The sequence below is a fragment of the Ziziphus jujuba genome, chromosome 10, assembly GCF_031755915.1.
Source record: "Ziziphus jujuba cultivar Dongzao chromosome 10, ASM3175591v1".
NCBI lineage: Eukaryota > Viridiplantae > Streptophyta > Magnoliopsida > Rosales > Rhamnaceae > Ziziphus > Ziziphus jujuba.
Window position 1 is genome coordinate 5495051 of NC_083388.1, and position 26385 is coordinate 5521435.

The 26385-nt window shown below is 34.0% G+C and overlaps 1 pseudogene; it reads right to left on the reverse strand.

The window, feature by feature from the left end:
• Nucleotides 1-1347: 1347 nt before the first annotated feature.
• On the reverse strand, nucleotides 1348-25684 carry LOC107410647 (tryptophan N-monooxygenase CYP79A68-like; annotated as a pseudogene).
• Nucleotides 25685-26385: the final 701 nt, after the last annotated feature.

Sequence of the window (26385 nt, forward strand, 5' to 3'; positions counted from 1 at the left end):
CTGGATGTGGATTTTTCTCAGGAGAGTTGATGGAAGAGATAGAGGAATCGATGGAAGAGAGAGAGATGAGTGAATTGAAAAGTTTTGGAATATAATAGTTTAATAAGGGTAATTTTGGATAAAAAAACAAAAAACGAAAAAAAAGAAAAAAAGAAAAAGACAAAAGGCATTAAGTCATTTCCAATTAAAATAAAAGTGAAAATTTTTAACTTTTTGGAATAAGATACAAAAAAGTCTTATATTAAGTGATAGCATAAAAATAAAATAAAATAAAATGAGTTGTCACTTAAAATAAGTTAAATTAAAACATAATTAATAAAATGTTTAACTACCAATTTTAGATCTATTTTTGATATTTTTCTTTTTAATTTGAATTTGGACGATCATTAAAATAATTGTATGTATTTATATATATATATATATATATATATATATATATATATATATATATATATATATATATATATTTGATAAAAAGGTATATGATAAATGTAATTTTTTTTATCAACATTACAACTGGAGAAGAGGAATTTTAGCTAGGTCAAAAATTGAATGAAAATCTGAGAATGTACTATTAATGATATGATAAATAGATTGGAAGAGTACATTTATGATATTTATTGTTTAATTAAATTGTTTTAACTGTTGGATATGTTAGTTTTAGTACATTTTAAGTTTTATTTGTTATATTGATAGTTTAAAGGGGTATATGGAAGTACCAACTAATACAATATACCCAATCTATGTAAGATCTATATATGTATGCAGGAAAAAAATAATTCTTAATCTCTTATCTGTATAATGATGATTTAATATCTTTTTGAAATCTAGATATTTAAGACTTTATGTAGCCATTGCATATTAATTTGTTATATTTGTCATTATTATTATTATTATCATTATGGATTAATAATTCTTGCAAACGTATTAACCATATTACAGAATGAAGGGAAAAGTAAGAAAAATGCGCTTCAGGTGATATATATCTGTAGTTTCTGAAATTTTTGAAAAAGAGGTCAAGGAATGCATAGTTAATTTGTTGTTTCGTTTTCCAACGTTTCCTTCTTCTATCATTCCATGAGTGCCTTGCACATCCCAGGCATAAGTCAAAGCTAGTCAAAGGGTGAGGTATATAGAACCGCAATAACTCATATATATCCATACTTTTTCTAAGTAAACACGATTAAAATCTATAAATATGTATCCCATCAAGCATGAATGTAGTTTTATTCCATTCTTAGCCTACAGATAATAATGTGGATGGAAAGTAATATGCTGATAAGTAATATCACTATCCAAATTTTATTCCTAACTAGCTGTATATCTTGGAGATAATATATAATCGAACTAGTTAATTGGATAAACACTTGCAGGCAAGCAAGGTTTTGCATGAGCATGAAAAGGAGTATCCTTCAACAAGAGTGAGTCAGCTTCAATTAGGTCAATTTTCTCCACATCTGGTGGCATGCTCCATGTAAACCCTTGAACAAGCCTAGCAAGCAGCATCACCGACATGGTCGTCTCGAGCCAACTGCCTAAGCAACTTCGCCTTCCAGTAGTGAATGTAATGAAGCGAAGCTCGGGTTCAGCAAGACTTACTTGTCGAGTAGCAACTCCATCCTTCAAATGGCGTTCAGGGTCAAATCTCAAAGGGTCTTCCCAAACCTTAGGGTTTGGGCCTAATTCCAACCGGCTTAGCAATATGTGACTACCCTTGGGGATGAAGTAGCCAGCCACAATGCAATCAGAGACAGAGAGATGGGGGACATTGAACGGTGCAATCGGGTGAAAACGGAGAGCTTCCCTTAAACAGGCAGTGACATAAGGGAGATTAGGAATATCATGTTCTTGAACGAGCTTGTCTTTGCCAACAACCCTATCTAATTCCTCCACTGCTTTTTCAAGTTGTTCAAGTTGGTTGAGCATTTCCGATAGAGCCCATTCCGCTGCATTGGAAGGATTGTCCACTGTTGCAAGAAAAATTTCCTGCTTTGCATAAACCATTGATATAAATTTAATTAAGGTGGAAGTACTTCAGATATATTTATATATATATAGTTTTGCTTGAAAGTTATTTTCTATTTTTTTTCCCTTGTATTGTATGTTTAAAAGGATAAAATACGAAACGACAGGGAAAAAATAAATTTCATCTTGCTTTTATAATACATATATGGAAATTTATTATTTTCTTATATCATTAATGTCAGGACCCGTCCAAAATTCCTCACCGGAATCCTAGACAAGCCCTGATCCTAGGGAAACCCTATTGGACCCTCCAATGGAAAATCCGGCAAAACCTCCCCTAAGGGTTGGACTTACCACAAATTTCCTGCACTGAAAACACACTTCTATATTCATCCCCTTATTCCTCCCACAATACTACAAGTTGATTCCACAAATTTACAGCACTCCAAATGAATATCAGTAATCCAATGCATAATTAATACATAAATGTCCGAGACAGTATACAGAGCTTCATGAAGTACTATTAAGCATAGAATACAACAAGGATGAAAGAAATATTACAATTGAAGTAAATGAAGACAAAGGTACTTCTCGAACTAAGATAGCGACGGAGATTAGGTTCACCCCGGAAGAACGTCTACCAAACCTGGTACCTAGGCGAACGGAATTCTGAAATATGATATGCTAATCATCTCAGTGAGTGACCCTATCTACTGTATAATTATAACCGTAATAATAATTATAGTACACTTGATTAATTAAGAATAAATAAATAAATAATAATTAATTGAAAATAATATTTTCTGTCAAAATCCTCACCATTCACTCCGTTGGAAAAGTTCTCCTTTTTTAAACATTTTCGCAAAACCCGTTATTTCTATTTCCCAAAAACCAAGGAATCAATTAGTCAACTAAATATCCAATAAAATATAATAAATCGAGCATCCATAATTTATAATGAATAAATTGAAATAAAAATAACTTATAACAGTTACTAATAATTAATCCATGTCATAATAATTAATACCGAAATATTAATAAAACTCACATTAAAACAATTCATGAAATAATTGTTTAATTAAAATGAATTAATTTCTTAAAGAATTAAGTAAAGGAAAAATTAAATCAAATTAAAACCTCAATTTAAGATAAATGGTAAAAACATAGTAAGATCTTTTCAAAATCACCAAATAAATATCAATAGAAAAATCAAGATGAAACGCACTGTTAAAACACTAATACAAATAAGAAATCAAAAACATGATAAAATTCCATAAAATTTGTATTAAGTTTTCCAATTGAAATAATTAATAAAAACAACGTTAAATACAACATATACAATGTACCATACGATATACCAATCTGTAAACCGTGGGATACACCCACCTCACGACCCTCAATATATGAACGGTATAGTGGAAATAATAAATAACCGTCGGGACGTACCCAACCTCACGGTCCGTGACAATAATAAACCGTTGGATGATACCAACCTCACGGCACCGTGGTAATAATACTAAAACCGTCGGATGAACCCGAACTCACAGTCCGTGGTAATAATAGATAACCGTTGGATGAAACCAACCTCACGGCACCGTGGTAAACCCAGCACGCTGTAATATAATACTGAACCAAACTCTGGTACTATATGGTACATCGATTAAAATAACCAATACAGTATCCTACTGTATCATAATCATAATTTAATTGTCAAGTTCAACCGCTTGTTCAAATATTCCAAAATCTCAAAATATCATTTCATACGAAAATCAGAAATACCACAGTGAAATATATTCACCATAAACCAATTTTTAAGCACCTAAAATTATAAAATATTTGATCGTGCTTAAAATTATATGATTTTCAATCTGGTTTCTCAAACCAAATAGTTTCCAAAATGATTTAAAATCTCAATTTAAATACCAAAATATTTAACTACTCCAAGTTTACTTATGAACCCATCAGAATATAAAACCATTTACTACATTGTCGAACCTTACGTAAAATGACAACTCATATTTAATAAGGCAAATATTTTTATATGCATAATCCAAACATTCAATCAAATGGTATATAAGCCAAATTATTCAAACACATATATATTATGTTATACCCCAAAACAATTTTTAAAACTAATACCCATAGCAATAATTACAATAAATCAAACCTCAAATTCTTTAAATTTCCAAAGATATTCTTTTGGCACCAAAACGTATATTAAAAACATTATGAATTAGCAATACCATTCTAGATAGAAATTCTCATGATATTGAACACATAAACATATTTTGGAAATATTCAATTATGAAATATCCCAACAAATTAATTTAATAATTAATAAATTCAATTCAACTTCATAAAATTCTTTGAATCAAAATATTTTTTAATATATAAATATTTTGATTCACTCAATTGGGCGTCAAATTTTCACAAATATAATTCCTGAAATTAATTTGAAGGTGAGTCACTCACCTGGAGCACGCCATTAAACCAAGATCCTCAATGGGATCAATTCCACGACGCATCCGTACTCCTAAAACAACAATATTACACAACTCAAATAAATTAATATTTTATTCGGATAAATAATACCCGGTACCCGGGGGATTAAACACAAATATTAACCAAAATTGACGAGTAATATATCGAATCGAAGCTTGAGTGACGAGGATTACAAATCCGGTCTTACTTCCCGGAGATCGAACTGGTGGTGGCTGAAATCTCGTCGGAAAGCTCTTGGCCTTTAGAGCCTCAATTCTCCTAAACCGTCCAAATTGGAGGAAAAGGACACCGGATTTGGATTCAGGGGGTCGAAATTCATGGGGAGGGACTGACGGTGCAACTGGGTACTCGCCGGAACTCGATTTTCCTGCCAGCCGCCGCGGTCACCGGCAACCGTCGCTGGCGACGGCCCGTCCAGTTGGCGATGGCTGAGATTTTCGGGGGTTTTATAGATCGAGGGGAGAGGGTTCTAACAGGACCGGCGGTGAGGCAAATGGAGGCCGGACGGTGAAAAGATCTGGGTTTGAAGATTTTCGGCCCCTCGCCGGAAAATACTCCGATCACGGCGCGTCGGAGGTCCGGTGGCCATGAAATTTGGTGGGCTGGCCGAAAATGAGGAGGTGGTGAGGGGTGGCTGGCGCGTGTGGCCTGAAAATGGCCGAAAATGGGTCAAACGGCGGTGGCTGGTGGTGGAGGGGAAAAATCGCCATCGCCGGAAAAAGCCCCGATCCAGGCGCATCACTGGTCGGTTGGCCATGAAATTTTGGGGGTTGACCGGGAATGGAGAGGCGCTCTTGTCTGGCCGGCGCGTGTGACAAAATTCGTCTGGAAAAGTTGACAACTCTGGCAGCCGGTGGTCTTTCTCTCTCCCTCTCTCTCTCCTCTCTCTCTTTCTCTCTCCTCCCCCACCGTTTTGCCAATATAAAAGCCACCGTGGGTGACACTGTTCACCCACATGGACCTCTCAGAAGCTGACACGTGGCCTTTCACTGTTCACCGATTCAAAAATATTAAAGTATTACGGTGGTCTGAAAAACTTCACACGTCCATAACTTTTTAACCAAATGTCCAATTTAAGCTTGCCGCTAGTCTATGAACTCGTATCGATGAGCACTTTACAACCATACAAAAGTCAAAGCAAAATTCTACAACCATAAAAAGTCAACTCCCGGCACCTTTTGGACAGTTTAAATCTCGACTTATTTTGCCCATAACTTTCAAACCGTAGCTCCGTTTTCAACGTGCTACTAGTCTACGAACTCGTGCCAACGTGTACTTCATAACGGTACCTCAGTCAACCTAAAATTCCATCTGAGTCAAAAAATCAACTTTTGAGCCCTTCGATCAATGGTCAACAGTCAAAGTCAACGGTCAATCTCGGTCAAAGTTGGAAAATTTCTGTTGTACTTTGGGATGGGGTGTTACAATCTTCCCCTCTTACAAAAAATTTCATCCTTGAAATTTCTTACGTCGCTGAAACGCATAAAGAATATCAAGTTGCGGTTTACACGACTCTCATGTCACTTTCCTTGGCTATGTGGATTCACCAGTAGACTTTAACTTAAGACATAGTCTTATTGACCCATACGCATTCTTCATGACTTAAAGAAAATCTACTTAGTTGCTCCATGCATGATAGGTCTTCGATGTCCTTTCGTAGCAACAATACGTGAATTACGCTGCATACCCATGTCTGCTTTCCGGAAAATACTAACTTGCATGCCACAAAACCAATTCTTCCAATAACCTCGTAGAACTAAGATAAAGAGAACTTAGCTCTCTCTGTCAACCAAAGCGTACGACTCTCTCCTACGGAGATAATCTCAAAAACTTTAATCTCGGACTTCGAATTCAACATCTTTTCCATGCACGTCGACTTAACTCATTTGTCGATCTTGAGCGGTCTTCAAACTCTCTTGGATGACCTTCACCTTATTCATAGTCATCCATAGGTGTTTGCATCCAATTCACGTTGGTTGTCGTGTGGTGCTTCTCCTTACCTACTTCACTCCAATATAGTGGGGTTCGACACTGCCTTCTATATAGAATCCCATACGAAGACATCTCGATGCTTGCTTGGTAGTTAACATCGTAACGAATTCTATCGATGCCAATTGCTCAATCCAGCTTCTTTCATCATTGCATAATGCACGGTCTTAACATAGCTTCCAAGTGTGAATTCTGCACTTTGCTTGTCTACTGGCCTATGGTGAAAGGCGATGCAGTCGTTAAGTCTCGCTCCAAGTGTATCTGTTAACCTTCATCATAGTCTTGAAGTAAAGCTCTAATCTCCATTAGACGTAATGGCGATTGATGCTCTATGCAGACTCATAATACGCTTTACGAACAGCTTGGCCGACTTGTCTCGGTAAGAACCACTCTCGTACCAGGAAAAAGTGCGCTAACATTTCTACTTCCTGCTTTTGCTTGTCGGCAGCTTACATACCTTGATTCTAATTCGGCAACTTCCTTTATCGTGCCGATCCATCAATAATACTTAGTGAGCATTCGATATATCCTTATACCTTTGGGGTGTATCACATACATCAAATCACGTGCTCCCTTTAGGATCTCCTTTTTAAACTCAACAATATCCTACTTTGGATTCTCAATTGGCGATACTTAAACCTTAAGTCGCTCTTGGAAAAAAATATAACATAAAACAAATAATAAAATATATTTGTTCAAATATACTACCAACATAAAATATACACAATTTATCAACCCAAATTAAATTTCCAAACTTCTTAACTTGCATAGGCAATTGTTAAAATTCCACATTGGAACAATAGTAAAAACATGAATAAATACATAAAATCATATCTTAAAATCCATAGCATAAAATGAAATATGCACGCTTGTAATGGAGGTACGTACGATACCTTCTAATATGCTACGTAATTCATGATTCCAGCTGTCGCCGGCACTCTGCTACCAATACAAACCAGGGTGGTTGCCTATATTGGCAGTCCGGTCCCCTGGACTCGTAGGCAACATGATTATGGGGCTAGCTATACATGGACCACATTGGTTCGCCGCCTCCGTATGGTGCAGTATATGCAGTATAATATCAAACAATATAACATACAAATACATGTACGAACATAAACAAAAAAAATACTTGAATAAAATACCTTTAATTTCAAATATCACTTTGAAAAGTATTTAATTTTTAATAATCGATCGGAAAAAATATCTTGACACCTTGAGATTGATTGACACACATCCATACTCAACAACAAGCATCGATTATGGGTGGTCACCTTGCTAAATCGTTGATAGTCGATACACACCCTTAGGCAATCATCCTTCTTCTCCATGAATGAAACAAATGCCATTCACGATGATAGCTTGACCTTCACAAGAAAAGCCAATCCTCGACCATCGACTAGGCCATAGGAATTTCCCGTTAGGATAGTGATTCTAATTGACACCCTCGAAGATTAGAGTTATTCAAACTCGGGCAACGAATTTGCTTCGAGACAAAGGGAAAGAACGCTTTAAGACGGGTAAAACGAGAGATTAGACGCGGATGCGATTCACAACAATGCATAGTCCCTTAGGAATACTAGAACCAAGCTCTGATACCAACTGCAGGGCCCGTCCAAAATTCCTCACCGGAACCCTAGACAAGCCCTGATCCCAGGGAAACCCTACTGGACCCTCCAATGGAAAATCCGGCAGAACCTCCCCTAAGGGTTGGACTTACCACAAATTTCCTGCACTGAAAACACACTTCTATATTTATCCCCTTATTCCTCCCACAATACTACAAGTTGATTCCACAAATTTACAGCACTCCAAATGAATATCAGTAATCCAGTGCATAATTAATACATAAATGTCCGAGACAGTAAACAGAGCTTCATGAAATACTATTAAGCATAGAATACAACAAGGATGAAAGAAATATTACAATTGAAGTAAATGAAGACAAAGATACTTCTCGAACTAAGACAGCGACGGAGATTAGGTTCACCCCGGAAGAACGTCTACCAAACCTGGTACCTAGGGGAATGGAATTCAGAAATATGAGATGCTAATCATCTCAGTGAGTGACCCTATCTACTGTGTAATTATAACTGTAATAATAATTATAGTACACTTGATTAATTAAGAATAAATAAATAAATAAATAATAATTAATTGAAAATAATATTTTCTCTTAAAACCCTCACCATTCACTCTGTTGAAAAAGTTCCCCTTTTTAAAATATTTTTGCAAAACCCGTTATTTCTATTTCCCGAAAACCAAGGAATCAATTAGTCAACTAAATATCCAATAAAATATAATAAATCGAGCATCCAAAATTTATGATGAATAAATTGAAATAAAAATAACTTATAATAGTTACTAATAATTAATCCATGTCATAATAATTAATACCGAAATATTAATAAAACTCACATTAAAACAATTCATGAAATAATTGTTTAATTAAAATGAATTAATTTCTTGAAGAATTAAGTAAAGGAAAAATTAAATCAAATTAAAACCTCAATTTAAGATAAATGGTAAAAACATAGTAAGATCTTTTCAAAATCATCAAATCAATATAAATAGAAAAATCAAGATGAAATGCACTTTTAAAACACTAATACAAATAAGAAATCAAAAACATAATAAAATTCCATAAAATTTGTATTAAGTTTTCCAATTGAAATAATTAATAAAAACAATGTTAAATACAACAAATACAATGTACCATACGACGTACCAATCTGTAAACCGTGGGATACACCCACCTCACAACCCTCAATATATGAACGGTGTCGTGGAAATAATAAATAACCATCGGGACGTACCCAACCTCACGGTCTGTGGCAATAATAAACCGTTGGATGATACCAACCTCACGGCACCGTGGTAATAATACTAAAACCGTCGGATGAACCCGACCTCACAGTTCGTGGTAATAATAGATAACCGTTGGATGAAACCAACCTCACGGCACCGCGGTAAACCCAGCACGCTGTAACATAATACTGAACCAAACTCTGGTATTATATGGTACATCGATTAAAATAACCGATACAGTATCCTACTGTATCATAATCATAATTTAATTGTCAAGTTCAACCGCTTGTTCAAATATTCCAAAATCTCAAAATATCATTTCATATGAAAACCAGAAATATCACAGTGAAATATATTCACCATAAACCAATTTTTAAGCACCTAAAATTATAAAATATTTGATCGTGCTTCAAATTATATGATTTTCAATCTGGTTTCTCAAACCAAATAGTTTCCAAAATGATTTAAAATCTCAATTTAAATACCAAAATATTTAATTACTTCAAGTTCACTTATGAACCCATCAGAATATAAAAGCCATTTAATACATTGTCGAACCTTACGTAAAATGACAACTCATATTTAATAAGGCAAATATTTTTATATGCATAATCCAAACATTCAATCAAATGGTATATAAGCCAAATTATTCAAACACATATATATTATGTTATACCCCAAAACAATTTTTAAAACTAATAACCATAGCAATAATTAAAATAAATCAAACCATAAATTCTTTAAACTTCCAAATATATTCTTTTGGCACCAAAACATATATTAAAAACATTATGCATTAGCAATACCATTCTAGATAGAAATTCTCATGATATCGAACACATAAACATATTTTGGAAATATTCAATTATGAAATATCCCAACAAATTAATTTAATAATTAATAAATTCAATTCAACTTCATAAAATTCTTTGAATCAAAATATTTTTTAATAGATAAATATTTTGATTCACTCAATTGGGCATCACATTTTCACAAATAAAACCACTAAATATTTGCCACATAAAATATCAATTTCAAATATTCAATTCACACAAAATATTCACAAATTTTACTCCCGAAATTAATTTGAAGGTGGGTTACTCACCTGGAGCATGCCATTAAACCAAGATCCTCCATGGGATCAATTCCACGACTCATCCGTGCTCCTAAAACAACAATATTACACAACTCAAATAAATTAATATTTTATTTGGATAAATAATACCCGACACCCGGGGGGTTAAACACAAACGTTAACCAAAATTGATGAGTAATATACCGAATCAAAACTTGAGTGACGAGGATTACAAATCCGGTCTTACTTCCCGGAGATCGGACCGGTGGTGGCCGGAATCTCGCCGGAAAGCTCTCGGCCTTTAGAGCCTCGATTCTCCCAAAAGCGTCGTGAATTGGAGGAAAAGGACATCGGAATTAGTGGGGAGCGACTGGCAGTGCAACTGAGTACTCACCGGAACTGGATTTTCCGATGAGCCGCCATGGTTACTGGAAACCGTCACTGGCGACGGTGCATCCGGTGGCCAATGGCTGAGATTTTTGGGAGTTTTGTAGATCGTGGGGATAGGGTTCCAATGGGACCAGCGGTGAGGCAAACGGAGGCTGGACGGCGAAGAGATCTGGGTGTGAAGATTTTCGGCCCTCGCCGGAAAATACTCCGATCCCGGCACGTCAGAGGTCCGGTGGTCGTGAAATTTGGTGGGCTTGTAACACCCCGTCCCGAACCATGTCGAAATTTTTGCACGTTGACCGAGGTTGACTGTTGACCGTTGACTTTGACTTTGACCGAAGGGGTCAAAAGTTGACTTCTTGATCCGATTGGAATTCTAGGTTGACTGAGGTACCGTTACGAAGTACATGTTGGCACGAGTTTGTAGACTAGTAGCACGTTGAAAATGGAGCTACGGTTTGAAAGTTATGAGCAAAATAAGTTGAGGTCCAAACTGTCCAAGGGGTGCCGGAGTTGACTTTTTATTCATGCAAAGTTGAGCTTTGACTCATACATGGTTGTGAAGTACTAGTCGATACGAGTCCGTAGACTAGCGGCACGTCCGATTTGGACATGTGGTTTGAAAGTTACGGATCTGTAGAGTTTTTCAAATACTGTATTATTTTAATATTATTTTTAAAACGCATAACGATGTGCCACGTGTGACTTAATGAATGTGACCATGTGTCACCATGGTGAGATGTCACATGTCAACCATGTATAATATCATGTTATTTTATTATTATTTTATATAATATTGTTTTTATTATTATTTAATTATTTAATTATTTTTATTTTATTTTATTTTCCTTTTTCTTTTTCTTTTTCTTTTCTTTTTCCCCACGTGGGAAAACACCTTTCTCTTTTCTTTTCCCTTCCTTCCCTTCTTCTTCCCCGAGCCCGACAGAGACAAAAAGAAACACACAGACTTCTCTCTCTCTCTCTCCTTTGACTCTCTCCCTCGCTCTCTTCGACCGGCCTTTTGGCCGGATTTCAGTCGTCGGGAAGCCACACGCGCCGGCCACCGGTGAAGCCCAGCTCGCCGCGACCTCAGCCTCCAATTTTCCCGGCCAGTAGCCGCCGGACGCGCCCAGATCGGGCCGGTGAAGTCGGCGGCGGCCGGTTAAGTTTTTCCGGCGATTCTCGCCGTTTTCGACCAACCCAGCGTGACCCATACCTTCTATTCCACCATTTTCGACCCCTCTGAGTCCATTTCCGGGGTTAGATTGCCCAAAATCCCCACCGTTTGAGAGATCCCTCAAGTTTAAATCAAACCGAAGCTTTCCGGCCACCTCCGGCGGAATTGGGGTCGATGGAGACCGGATTTGTAATCCTCGTCGCTCAAGCTTCGATTCGGTATATTATTCGACTATTTTGGATAATGTTTGTGTTTGACCCCCCGGGTACCGGGTATTATTTACCTGAATAAAATATTAATTTATTTGACTGTGTGTGAATTGTGTTCTAGGAGCACTGGTGAGTCGTGGAATTGATCCCATGGTGGATCATAGTTTAATTGCGTGCTCCAGGTGAGTGACCCACCTTTAATAAATATTTTGGGATAATTAATTATATTTAATTGCTGTTAAATTGGTATCTGAAATTGTGCTCATGTGATGGAATTTAAATATAGTCGGGAAAAAATATTATTTTATATATATATTTTTACCCATTGATACTAAATGGAATTTTGGATTACTAAGAATTTCCCGATTATTATTTTATTGTGGTTTAACTTATTTATTGTGCATGAGCAAAGTATCTTTCAGTAATAATCGTACGTGGTTTTAAGTGTTATTTTTCGGGCATAATTGGGTTAAATATTTTATGAAAATATTTGTTTAAGTTGGTGGTTTAATTTCATAAATTATGCCCGCGGTATTTTAATGGTTGAACCTCGTATTATGAGAAAGTTATGGTTTATTTGTTATCGATGTTTTCGTACCGGTTTGTTAAATAAAAATATGTGGGATGGTAAGTGTGAAAATTTGGTATATTTCCCACGGTAATTTTGGAAAACGGTACGGTTGGTTTAATAATTATTTTAGACCCATTCACACAGTATTGGTGTTCTGGTATATGTTTATTTGGTTCAGCGCGCAAGTATTATTATTTCACCCGTGAGTTGCCATTGGACCGTGGGCAGGCAAGTTTGTTATTGGCCACAGCCGCCCCCCTCCTTGGCCGGGATGATGGTTTCAGCAGCGGTACTGTCGGGACGCCGAAGTGCCGTTTGCAAGTTTTCTCTCTTTAATCTCCCCGCCAGTCGGTGCTCAGGACGCTGGGTATCGGAGGGCATCACTGGTATATGGTGTGGTGCGTCAAGTACAAATTTTTCGGATAGAAATTTCAAACCCCAAAGAGTACAAAATTATTTATTATAATTTATTATGGTTTATTTATATTTGGGGTATTTATTTATTTATTTGTTGTTTATTAAATTATTTGGTCCTTTGGTTTTCGGGAAGTACGAATATCGGGTTTTGTGAAAATGTTTTAAAAGGGGAACATTTCCAACGGAGTGAATAGTGAGGGTTTTGAGAGAAAGTATTACCTTCAAATGTTTATTTATTTATTTATGTAATTGTTCGGTATGGATTTATTAAATTCCTTTATTTTTTTATATTATTAATATTAAAGGTGTACAGTAGATAGGGTCACTCACTGAGATGATTAGCATCTCACGCTCTTAAATTCCGTTCCCCTAGGTCCAGGTTGGAGACGTTGATTGTCCGGGGCGAGCCCAATGTCTCAGTTCGTTGCCGAAAGTTCAAGGAATATTTCTTCCCTTTTTCCTCTCCATCTTATATTGCTTCCGTATCTGTCATTGTATTAATTCATATTTATCTGTATAATGCTCTGTATACTGTATTGGACGTGTAGTTATTATTTATGCACTGGGTTGTTGCTGTTATTATTTTGAAGTAATGTAAATTTGTGGAAACAAATTGTAGTAATGTGGGAGGAATAAGGGGATGAATTTTTGAAGTGTGTTTTTAGTGCAGGTAATTTTGGTAAGTCCTACCCTTAGGGGAGGTGCTGCCGGATTTTCCGTTGGAAGGTTCGGTGGTATTTCCCTGGGATCAGAGCTTGTCTAGGGTTTCGGGGAAGGAATTCTGGACGGGTCCTAACAAGCTGGCCGAAAATGAGGAGGTGGTGAGGGGTGGCTGGCGCGTGTTGCCTGAAAATGGCCGAAAATGCGTCAAACGGCTGTGGCCGGTGGTGGAGGGGAAAAATTGCCGTTGCCGAAAAAAGCCCCGATCCAGGAGCGTCGTCGGTCGGTTGGCCGTGAAATTTTGGGGGTTGGCCGGGAATGGAGAGGCGCTCCTGCCTGGCCAGCGCGTGTGACAAAATTCGACCGGAAAAGTTGACTCCGGCGGCCGGTGGTATTTCTCTCTCCTTCTCTCTCTCCTCTCTCTTTTTCTCTCTCCTCTCCCGCCGTTTTGCCAAAATAAAAGCCACCGTGGGTGACACTGTTCACCCACGTGGACCTCTCAGATGCCAACACGTGGCCTTTCACTGTTCACCGATTCAAAAATATTAAAGTATTACGATGGTCGGAAAAACTTCACACTTCCATAACTTTTTAACCAGATGTCCAATTTAAGCGTGCCACTAGTCTATGAACTCGTATCGACGAGTACTTTACAATCATACAAAAGTCAAAGCAAAATTCTACAACCATAAAAAGTCAACTCCCGGCACCTTTTGGACAGTTTGAATCTCGACTTGTTTTGCCCATAACTTTCAAACCGTAGCTCTGTTTTTGACGTGCTACTAGTCTACGAACTCGTGCCAACGTGTACTTCGTAACGGTACCTCAGTCAACCTGGAATTCCATCCGAGTCAAAAAGTCAACTTTTAACCCTTCGATCAACGGTCAACGCTCAAAGTCAACGATCAACCTCGGTTAAAGTTGGAAAATTTCTGTTGTACTTTGGGACGGGGTGTTACAATTAAGTAGTTATTTTCTTTAATAGCTTAGCTATTTGTCACTGGTAGTGGCAATAACCATCTTATGTACTATGATTTTAAAATTTTAAAAGTGAATAATTTAATAATAACTATTTTAATTATTATTTGACATATAGAACCTGTTGGTGTTCATTCATCAAATTATCAATAGTGACAAATACCCTTTTTTATTATTTAATTGGTTTAATATATATCTTTCACCAAAATATGCAAGTTCTATATGTTTACTAATCACTTAAATTTTTCAAAAAATATAACCAAATATATATACCTTTTCGAAATGGCAAAATTAAACTTCCTGTCATGTCAAATTAGATTGTATTTATGATATGCATGATTGATAATATAGTAATTAAATTGTTATTTATATGGTAATATAATTTCATTGTATTTACTGTATGCATGATTAGTAATATAATAATATATACTTACTGTCAGTCTTAAGTAGTATTAAAGTAAGTTTCACCTTAAATAGCTACTGGATTTATTAATAGGTCTGACCTTATATTTAAAATAAGAACCCAATGATTATCAAAAGTATATTTTATTATAAAAAAGTCTCATTGTATGTATATATATATATATATAGATTTATTCTACTAGGTACACTCGTCCAAATTATGTTGGACGCAAGCATCCTCTTACTTCTATAATTAGTCTAGGTAAATAATGCCTAATAAAAACTAACTGTATAAGTTACCTCAAATGAAGCTGATTGAGTTACGCACATCGACATTTCAAATGTCATGGGTTTAAGACGTTAGGGTGGGGGAAGGGGGGATACTACACGAAAATTGATATCTAGCGATACTCATTTAGCGATGCTACGAAACAAATACATTTGAAAAAGCAAAACCACGACTCTAAGGTTAATGCGTTAGTAAAAATGCAATAAATATACGACGCATCCAAAAACTGTCGACCTCAAAAAGTGGCTAAAAGAACATGCGACACATCCGTTAAGGGTCGCTGAATATGGGACTAACCAGAGTCGCCATTAATACTGCATGTATATTTTATCTAAATTGTATTATACATTTAAATGCTACTCATGAAAAATGAGTACCAATCACTTATCTATGTTTACATAATAATAAATTTAATTATATAAGGTTGTTGTTCAATTATATAATTTTTCTTGTATAGTTTATTCTCGCAAATCTCTTAAATAGTGCTCATTTATTTCAACTACAAATAACCAGTAAAAATATTAGAGCAACATAACTGAGGTAGTTTTTTGTTTTTTTGTTTTTGAATAGAGGTAACAGGCAACGCACTATTTAGATTATGCGTCGCCTGCTATCTTTCCTTTACTTTTTAATTTTTTTAAGTTCTTTTAAATAATCTAATTTTATTTCAACAACAAATAACCAGTAAAAATATTAAAGTAACAAAACTGAGATTTTGTCTTTTCATAAATAGTTAACAGGCGACCCACTATTTAGATTGTGTGTCACTTGTTCACTCCTATCTTTTTTTTTTTTAGTTCTTTTAATCAATCTAATTTTATTTCAATAACAAATAAGAAGTAAAAATATTAGAGTAACATAATTGAGCTGTTTTTTATTTATTTTTTATTATATATGTTACAGGTGACGCACTAATTAGATTGTGCGTCGCTTATTCTCTTCCCTTTACTTTCTAATTTTTTTTTGTTTTTTTTAAATAATCTAATTTTATTTCAACAACAAATAACCAGTAAAAATATTAGACCGACAAAAGTAAGCTTTGTTGTTTTTTAGATATAGTTAACAAGCGATGCACTATATAGATTGTGCATCGCCTATTCACTCCTCCCCTTTTTTTTTAGTTCTTTTAATTAATTTAATTTTAATTCAACAACAAATAACCCATAAAAATATTAGAGTAACATAACTGAGATGGTTTTTTTTTTTTTTTGTTATATATGTAACAGGCGACGCACCAATAAGATTGTGCATCGCCTGTTCTCTCTTAACTTTTTTTTTTTAGATCTTTTAATCAATATAATTTTATTTCAATAATAAATAATCAGTAAAAATATTAGTGTGCCAAAACTGAGCTTTTTTTTTTTTATATAGTTAACAGGCGACGCACTATTTAGATTGTACGTTGCTTGTTATCTTCTTACCTTTTTTTTTAGTTCTTTTAATTAATCTAATTTTATTTGAACAATAAATAACTAGTAAAAATATTAGAGAGCCAAAATTGAGTTTTTTTTTTTTATATATATATAGTTAACAGGCGATGCACTATTTAGATTGTGTGTCACTGGTTCTCTTCTCACCTTTTTTTTTTTAGTTCTTTTAATCAATCTAATTTTATTTCAACAACAAATAACTAGTAAAAATATTAGAGCGCCAAAACTGAGCTTTTTTATATATATATATATAGTTAACAGGCGACGCACTATTTAGATTGTGTGTCACCTGTTCTCTGCTCACCTTTTTTTTTTTAGTTCTTTTAATAAATCTAACTTTATTTCAACAACAAATAACCAGTAAAAATATTAGAACACCAAAACTGAGGTTTTTTTTTTTTATATAGTTAATAGGCGATGCACTATTTAGATTGTGCGTTGCCTGTTCTCTTTTTTTCAGTTTTTTTTTTTATATAGTTAACAAACGACGCATTATTTAGATTGTGCTTCACCTATTCTCTACTTACCTTTTTTTTTTTTTTTTAGTTTTTTTAATAAATCTAATTTTATTTTAACAACAAATAATCAGTAAAAATATTAAAGTGCCAAAACTGAGCATTTTTTTTTTTTGGGTTCTTTTAAACATGTACAAACCCATAAAAAAAAAAATCAGATAGGGTGTAACAACCCATCCCGAAGTACACCGGAAATTTCTCAAGTTGACCGAGAAAGGTCAAATTTTGACTTTTTGACTCGATAAGAATTCTAGGTTGACTGATGCACCATGGCGAAGTACGCATTGACCTGAGTCCATCAACTATTAGCACATTAAAAATGGAGCTACAGTTTGAAAGTTATGAGTAAAACAAGTTGAGGTCCGAATTGTCCGAGGGTGCCAGAGTTGACTTTTTATTCTCATAAAATTGAGCTTTGGCTTATGTATGGTTGTGAAGGACTCGTTGATACGAGCTTGTAGACTAGTGGCACGTCCGATTCGGACATGTGATTTTAAAGCTATAAACTTGCAAAAATTTTCAAATATTGTATTATTTTAATATTAATTTTTTAACATCTGAACAGTATGTGCCATGTGTAACTTAGTACATGGTGCCATGTATCACGATGAGAAAATGCCACATATCAGCCATAATTAAATATTACATTATTTTATTATTTTATATTATATTATTATTTTAATATTATGTTATTTTATTTATTTCTTTTTCTTTTTCTTTCCTTTTATCCACGTGGGAAAACAAGGGAAGGGGAAGGGGGGGGGGGGGTGGTGGAACCCCCGTTCCTACTTCCTTTTCTTCTTCTTCTTCTTTCTGGAATTCTCTGGAGCTCTCCTTCTCTTCCTCTCCCTGCTCATTCACGCAACCATATTCCATCACCAATTTCTTCTTAACTTTGGACACCCATAAAGAAATGTTTATACCAACTTGAAACCCACATTCCTAGGAAACCATAGCCATGTTTATCACGCCACAAAATGGTCTAGACTCGCCGAGAAGCCATGAAAATCGGTGAGGGATGCATTTTCCGATCGCCGTCTTCTGATGAGCATGAGGTCGAATGGGTGGTCCTTTCCCACAAATTCAGACCCCTAAGTCCATTTCCAAGCTTGGATTGGCTCAAAACTAGCTCGTTTAGGAGATATGACAAAACCTATTTTGGCAACAAGGTTCCGGCGGGATTCCGGCCACCTCCGGCATTGGTTGAGCCAATTGAAGGTATATTCTTGGTGCTCTCACCATAAGCTTCAAATTGGTAGTTAGAATGTGAATTATAATTGAGTATTTAGGAAGTTGCCATTGATGAAGCTAAGTTATGTTTATGTTGGAATTGGACAGAAATTAGACAAGTCTTCAGTAAATTGTCATTACAACTAAGTTCCTAATGATTGTTAGAGGCCAAAGAAATGATTAAATTAAATTAATCCTTAAGATGTTGAAAAACCCCAACTTTTGAGTTAAGGCTAATGGGGTTTTGTGTATATATGTTTATGTATATGTATGTTTGTAAATATATGTGTTTCATTCATGTACACATATGCGGATATATAAGTGTTGGTGCATTCCATGGTATTTGCTAGTTTGATATATATATATATATATATTACTATATGCACATGTATTTTGTAAGTATATGAGCTTGTGTATGTGTAAATAGATATATATAAATATTGTGTTATGGTAATTTATGTGTGTGATGCCTAAATAAAATTGTTCTTTAAAATTATGGTGCCAAGGTTATGTATAGCATTTAATTTATATCTTCGAAATTAAGGAAATTGTAGTTTTCAATTGTTGCAAAATTATTGTTAATTTTGTCATTGAGGGTATGATGCATAACAAAAGTATTCTCATTTATTTACTTATATATAACATTTTATGTGGTTCTAATAATATTTGATATGAATTGATTTTATTAATTTAGTATTTTCAAAATAAAGTATATTTATGTATAAATTAATTAATTAATTAATTTATTCATAAACTTAATTTTATCTTATTTTATCGAAACTTATTATTTTAATAATACTATAAAAATTTATAGTTTTTAGATGCACCATATACGTACCAGTGTTCTATAGTTATGGATGTGATTAGTACACAGGTGGATGTGGATGTGATTAGCGCGCAGATTGTAATGTCTCCCGTGAGTTGCCATCGGACCGAGGGCATGCAAGTTTGATATTGGCCATAGCCCTCCCCCTCCATAGCCGGGATGACAGTTTAAGCAGCGGCGTGGTGGGATGCCACGCGACCGTATGCTAGTTTTTCTCTTTAACCTCCCCGTCAGACGGTGTTTTGGGGCACTGGGCACCGTAGGACACCACTGGTATATAGTATGTGCATCAAGTAATTTTTTGTAAATATATATATATATATATATATATATATTATATTTGTATGTATCACACCGTACGAGGACAGCGATCTGATGTGGTCCATGAAGAGCTAGCCTCGTAACTATGTTGCCTACGAGTCTAGGGGATTGGACGGCCAATCTAGGCAACCACCATGGATTGTATTGGTAGCAGGGTGCCGGCGACAGTTGGAATCATGGATTACACAGCATGTTGGAGGGTATCGTTTATACCCCTGATACGAGTGTATATTTCATAATATATTTTGAATTTAAAATGTTATTTGACCTCGTACTATTTTATCTTCTAACATTATACTTAGTTGTTTTTATTGTCATTATTATTATTATTAATATTATTCTTATTATCAATATTACAATTATTATTTATCAGAATTATGTTTTTAATTATTTTCATTATTACTAATATTATTTTCATTATTTATTTTTATTTTTATTATTAATATTATTTCTATTATTATAATTATTATCATATGGTATATCCGGACAAGTATCATAGCCTACGGACAAGAAAGATAGCCATTGGGCAAGTATAATTGTCCTTGGAACAAGTGGTAGCTTTTGGGCATGTGAGATAGTCCGTGGGACAGCTGTGATTATGTGATAGTCCTTGGACAAGTGATTACCTAGGAGTAAATATGACAGATGATATTAGTACTATTTTTATCATGAAAATGATTGCTATTATTATTATTGTTGTTGATGTGATGATTGTTTTATTTTTCTTCCTATATTAGGCATCAATATATTTTGTAACACGATATTTGAAATTATTTGAAATGTACAGCAATAAGTGGGTGGTGCAGGCAGACGTGAATGATTAAATGTATAATTGGTTGTTTATTTAATTGATTATTCCTATTGCATACATATATACGTATGTGTTTTATATAAGTTGTTATCGAAATGCTACCATTGTGGAAATTATTGTAGTAAGGCGGGAGGGATAAGGTGGTACCATACAAGTGTATTTTTATGTAGGTAAATTTTATGGTAGGTCCTTCTCTTAGGGAAGATGCTGTTAGATTTTTCATTGGAAGATTCAGTGGTGTTTCCTTGGGATCAGGGCTTGTCTAGAGTTCCGGTGAGGGATTTTGGACCGGTCCTGACATAGGACCACGCCAAGAATTGAACCAAGACCTCATACATTCTCAAGGAATCACCACACCACCAGAGCAAATGACTTGGATGTAATAATACAACAAGAACTAGCTAATATAGTGTTAGGTGATGCATTCTTTTAAAAAAGAGTAGCCAAATTGATGAAAAGGCGACGCATTCTTTAACAAATGTGTTTCCTTTTCTTTTCTTTTTTTCAATTTTTTTGTTTAAACATTTAGAAACCCATAAAAAAAAAATAAAAGCAAAATAGGACCATGACAAGAATTGAACCCAAGAGCTCCTACACTCTCAAAAAATCACCACACCACCAAACCAAATGACTTGGATGTAATAATACAACAAGAAAAAAAAAAGTCGCTAAATTGATGAAAAGACGACACATTCTTCAACAACTGTGTTGCCTTTTCTTTTCTTTTTTTTTTTCAATTTTTTTATTTAAACATTTAGAAACCCACAAAAAAAATAAAATCAAAATAGGGTCATGTCAAGAATTGAACCCAAAACCTCCTACACTCTCAAAGAATCACCATACCACCGGGCCAAATGACTTAGATGTAATAATACAGCAAGAACTAACTAATATAGTTTTAGGCAACATAGTTTTTTAAGAAAGAGTTGCTAAATAGACGAAAAGGCGACACATTTGTCAACAACTGCATCACCGTTTCACCCAACCAATTTTCAACTTTTTTTCAATTTGAAAGTTGTTTTTAGTAATTTTTTTAATTTTGCAAATATGCTTTTTTTTTTTTAATTTGTAGATGAGCAATCAACAAAAGTAATTAAAGATTAAAAAAAAAAGTGGAATAGGCGACACGTTTTAATGTAATTGCATCGCCTGTTCCTTCAATTTTCTTTGTTTTTTAAAAAAAAGGCAATTTAATAGACTTTCAATTTTTAAAAACAAGTAAACTATCATTGACCACAAACACATGAAAGTTAAGCTCATTTAACATATTTATATAGATAAATTGATCAATAAATGCTTGTTGAATTAGAATTCTATATTTGGTATCCTAACTTAAATGCTTTTTGAATTAGAATTCTATATTCGGTACCCTATCTCAAATTAGATCTTGAGGTATTTTGTATTTCATCTATACACATATATGTGAATAACTGAGAAGAGCATTGACAAAACTATTTTCTATTTTTAGATCAACGGAATTGATGTTCATTGGATTGCTACATGAATATATTTGTAGATGAACAATTAAAAATTATTTAAACATTATAAAGAAAATATACAAAACGAAACAGGCGACACTTTTCGACCATAATGCGTCGCTTGATCCCACAATTCAAGAACAGGCGACCCTTATTGAAGAGAATGCATCGCCTGTTCTCTCAATTAAAAAAAACAAAAATTTTGAAAGACATGCAAATTTTATAAAGAATAAAGGTGTACTTGAAAAACAGAAAAATTAACAGCAACCTTTGATATTTTGCTTCACATTTTTAAGAAATATTTTCAATTTTTATTTGTAAATGAAAAATAAAAAAATTAATCAAAGAAAAAAAAATACAATTAGGAGAAAATGCATGTTTTTGCCATTTTTTGAAATTTTTGGTGCGTTTTAAAATTTTTACGCGCTCCTTTGAATCCCTTTTCTTTTTTAAAACTACATCAAGTACACTACCTAATAGATATTAGATTTGGAAGCAATCTAAGAGAGACTTGAAGAGTGAGATATTTCGAGTTTTATTTTTTATTTGCTTATGTTGTCATCCGCCGGGAAGCTGGATTTCTCTGTGTCGCTCTCGTGATTTTCTGGGTTTCTTTTTTCTTTGTCTCCATTGTTTAGGTGAGTTTCTTTTTTCTTTGTGGTTGGCGGAGACATGAGATGGGTTGTTTTTTGTTTTTTGTTTTTTTTTTTTTATTTTAACTGCAGGTTAGGTTCGTTGTGTTTTATTAATTTTGCTTTTGTAGAAATTTTGTTTGTGATATTGCTTGACATTGTTTTGTTAAGTTCAACAAATATTTTATGTTAAAGATCAACTTGATTTAAGATGGTCTATTGTTTTAGCTTCACCACAACATTGTATTTTTGTTGAAGAAGATGTTCTTGCAGATACTACGATGGCTCACAATCCATTTGTCATATAGTTGCCAAGTATCGATAAAAATGATAATAAGGATGAATGTGAGAATGGCTATGTTTGTAATGATTGTGATGGGAGAAATGTGCCTCACCAAATCTTAAGAACAATGATAATATTCTTTACATTTTCATTTACTAAATTACAAATTTAATAATGATTAATATTTTATTTATTGTGCATAAGTATTAATAACTTTTTAAATTTTTTCATATGCAGTATGAGGGTGTAATATCATCAACAAGAGGACATCAACTTCCATCTCAATGAGTATGCATTCATGGAAGTTTAATTAATATTAAATTTGTTATGAAAAAATACAATAGTTTACAAATTATATAAAAATATGTCAATGAGATGATATTTAATTTATTTGATAATTAATTTGTTATGACAAAATATTTATTTTAAATTTTTGTATTCTAATTATTTTGGATGAAGCTAGTTTTCATTTTTTTGTATTTTAATTATTTTTATATTTGTACTATTTTAATCACTTTTCACAAAATTAAAAAAAAAAAAAAGAAGAGGCGACATATTAACAAATAATGCATTGCTAACAATGTCAATGCGTCGCTAAATAGGCGACTCTATTGATGCATCGCTAAATAGTCAAGTCTATTAATGTGTCGCTAAATAATCGACTATATTAATGTATCATTAAAGAGTAAATTCTATTAATACATCGCTAAATAGGCGATTCTATTAATGTGTCGCTAAATAGGTAACTCATTAGCGACTAATATATTTAGCGACACTATATGAAATAGTCGCTAATATATTTTTAGCGACATTGTGGTGAAACGTCACTAAATAATACGTCGTTATAAGTGGATTGATAGAATGCGTCGCTAAAAATTCAAAAATAGACGACTCTTATACTGCGTTGCTTGTTGTCTTATAGATTTAGTGACAGGGCGTTAAATGACGCCGTGTGATACGTCGTTGTTTATTTTATGCGACGCATTTATTGCATCATTTATATATCAATGCAATTCTAGGAGTAGGAGTTGTTAATGATATATATATATATATATATATATATATATATTTTGTTAAAAAAATGTGAATTATATATATAAAACATACATGGTTTGCATGTATATGCATGCATGAAAAGAAAAAAAAAAAAAAAAGAGAATGAAATTAAACAAAGAAGAAGATGATATTCTTACTGTGATTTGCACTTTGATCTCAATATCATATAATAAAGGTTTTCCATCTTCATCTTTGAGTGTAATCAAAACATCAAGTAGATCCTCAGGCTCTATCTTCTTCCCTTCCCTCCATTGTTGAACTCTCTCGTTCACTATAACTTCTTGGTACTTCTTCAATACCTCCATAAACTCACTAACCTTCTTCTCATGCCCATCCAAATCGAAAGCCCTCATCCGTGTAAGATAATCCACTATAGAGAAAGCATAAATGTGTAAAAGCAAAGTAAAAAGTGTAGAAAGATGCTCTTCTTCTTCAAAACGAGGTCCTCCATCTTCACTTCCTTTCCCATAAAACCTTTTGTTGAACATCATCTTCCTCATCACATTTCCTGCGTAGCGTTGTGCCACAGTTCTCACATTAACCACTTGCCTTGCAGAGCCACCATTGTAGCTCAAGTTGTGGATGTACCGAATGAGGTTATCGGCTTCTTCATTCCTTTCTGGAGCATCCACTGCATTTTGGAATGGTTGAATACATCATGAATCATAACCCTTCTCATCTTCTTCCACTGGTCTCCCATTGGTGTTACTATTGTGGCCAAAAACCCACGACTAAAAATACCAGTGTTAACGGTTAAAGGTCTTGATGCAAAAACTGCATCATGTTTCTTCAAGAATTCTCTAGCGATTTCCGATGAATTGACAGCGATGACATTGGTTTTTCCTAAGCAAAGGCAAGCGATATCTGTATTGAGTTCTTTCATGACACGGTTAATCCACTGGTATATAGGTTTATTCTTCCACATCTCGGGGACATTTCAGACCAGAGGCCATGGAGAAGGACCTGGAGGAAGAGAAGGAACATTCTTGCTTTTGGTAAAGATATTGATTAACTTGGTTTTGACAAGAAAGATAACAAGGGAAACGAAGAAGCAGATTGCAAAGGATTTACAATTGATTTAAAAATATATATTAAATATTATTTTATATGTTAAATGAAGAAGGATTTTACTAAAAAAACTAACTCTAAGTGGTTTTTTAGTTCCTACAAAATAGTATCTTTTAACATATATATATTTAATTATTTACTAAAAGTCTGTTTCCTATTTTATCTATTGTTTCAACGTATATATTAACGTTATTTTGGTTTCTAACGTATATTTGGTTACTTTTTTGTTCCTAAAAATCATCCATATTCATAACAATCTCCTGCTCCAAGCTCTATAAATAGGAGCTCTCTTTTCCATTTGGAAACATACAACAATTGAAGTTTATTCTCTCTTCTTCTTTCTAAATAATTCTCTCAAATCCTCCATATTTTCTTATTATTATTATAAAATTATTTTATCAAATATATTTTAGCATATATATATATATATATTGAGCATTACAGGAGTTCTAAGGAGTTCGTTGGAATTCTTAGCTGCACACAAGATTCCTAAAGGATCATTGTATCTTGGGAGAGGAATGTTAGATAGCCCAGTGTAGAAGAGGGCATATCTTCTTTAAGGACAGCGCTATTGCGTGCCTTAATCCAACTAACCAAGCCATCCTAAACTCTTGAATAATAGTTTATTGTTTTATTATTATTGTTTGGTATTTGGTATTTGTATTATAATTTAGTTTTGTTATTTGTTTTAATTTCCAACATTTTTAAAGAAGATATTCTGTTAGGATTTTTGTTTTTAGAGCATCTAATTATACTAAGGCATCCATTGATTCTATTTCTTGCAAACCTAAAAAATTTTCTGGTCCAAATTTTAAATGTTGGCAACAACAAATGAAATTTTGGCTCACTATTTTGGGTCTTTATTCTATTATTCTTAAATCTTCAAAAGTAAAAGAAAATGTTTCTAAAACTATTGGTTCTTCTAAATTTGTTGCATCTTTAGATTCTGGTAAGGATTCTCAAACTGTTTCTATTGATGATGATTTTGATGAAAAAGATATGTTATGTCATGGTAGAATTTTGAGTGCTTTGTCTGAAAACATTTATCGTATTTTTTGTTCTACTAAGTCTTCTTTTGAATTTTGGGATGCTTTAGAACAAAAATGTAACAGCCCAGACCACCAGCATGTGAATATTGTCTGCTTTGGCACTGAAGAATCCTCTTACAACCTAGCCCTCATGGATTTAAAATGTGTCTACAAAGGAAAGATATCCATAGTCTTATAAAGCATGCTTCGTTCCCCTTTCCAACTGATGTAAGACTTCACAATCTACCCCCCCTTAGGGCCCAGTGTCCTCGCTG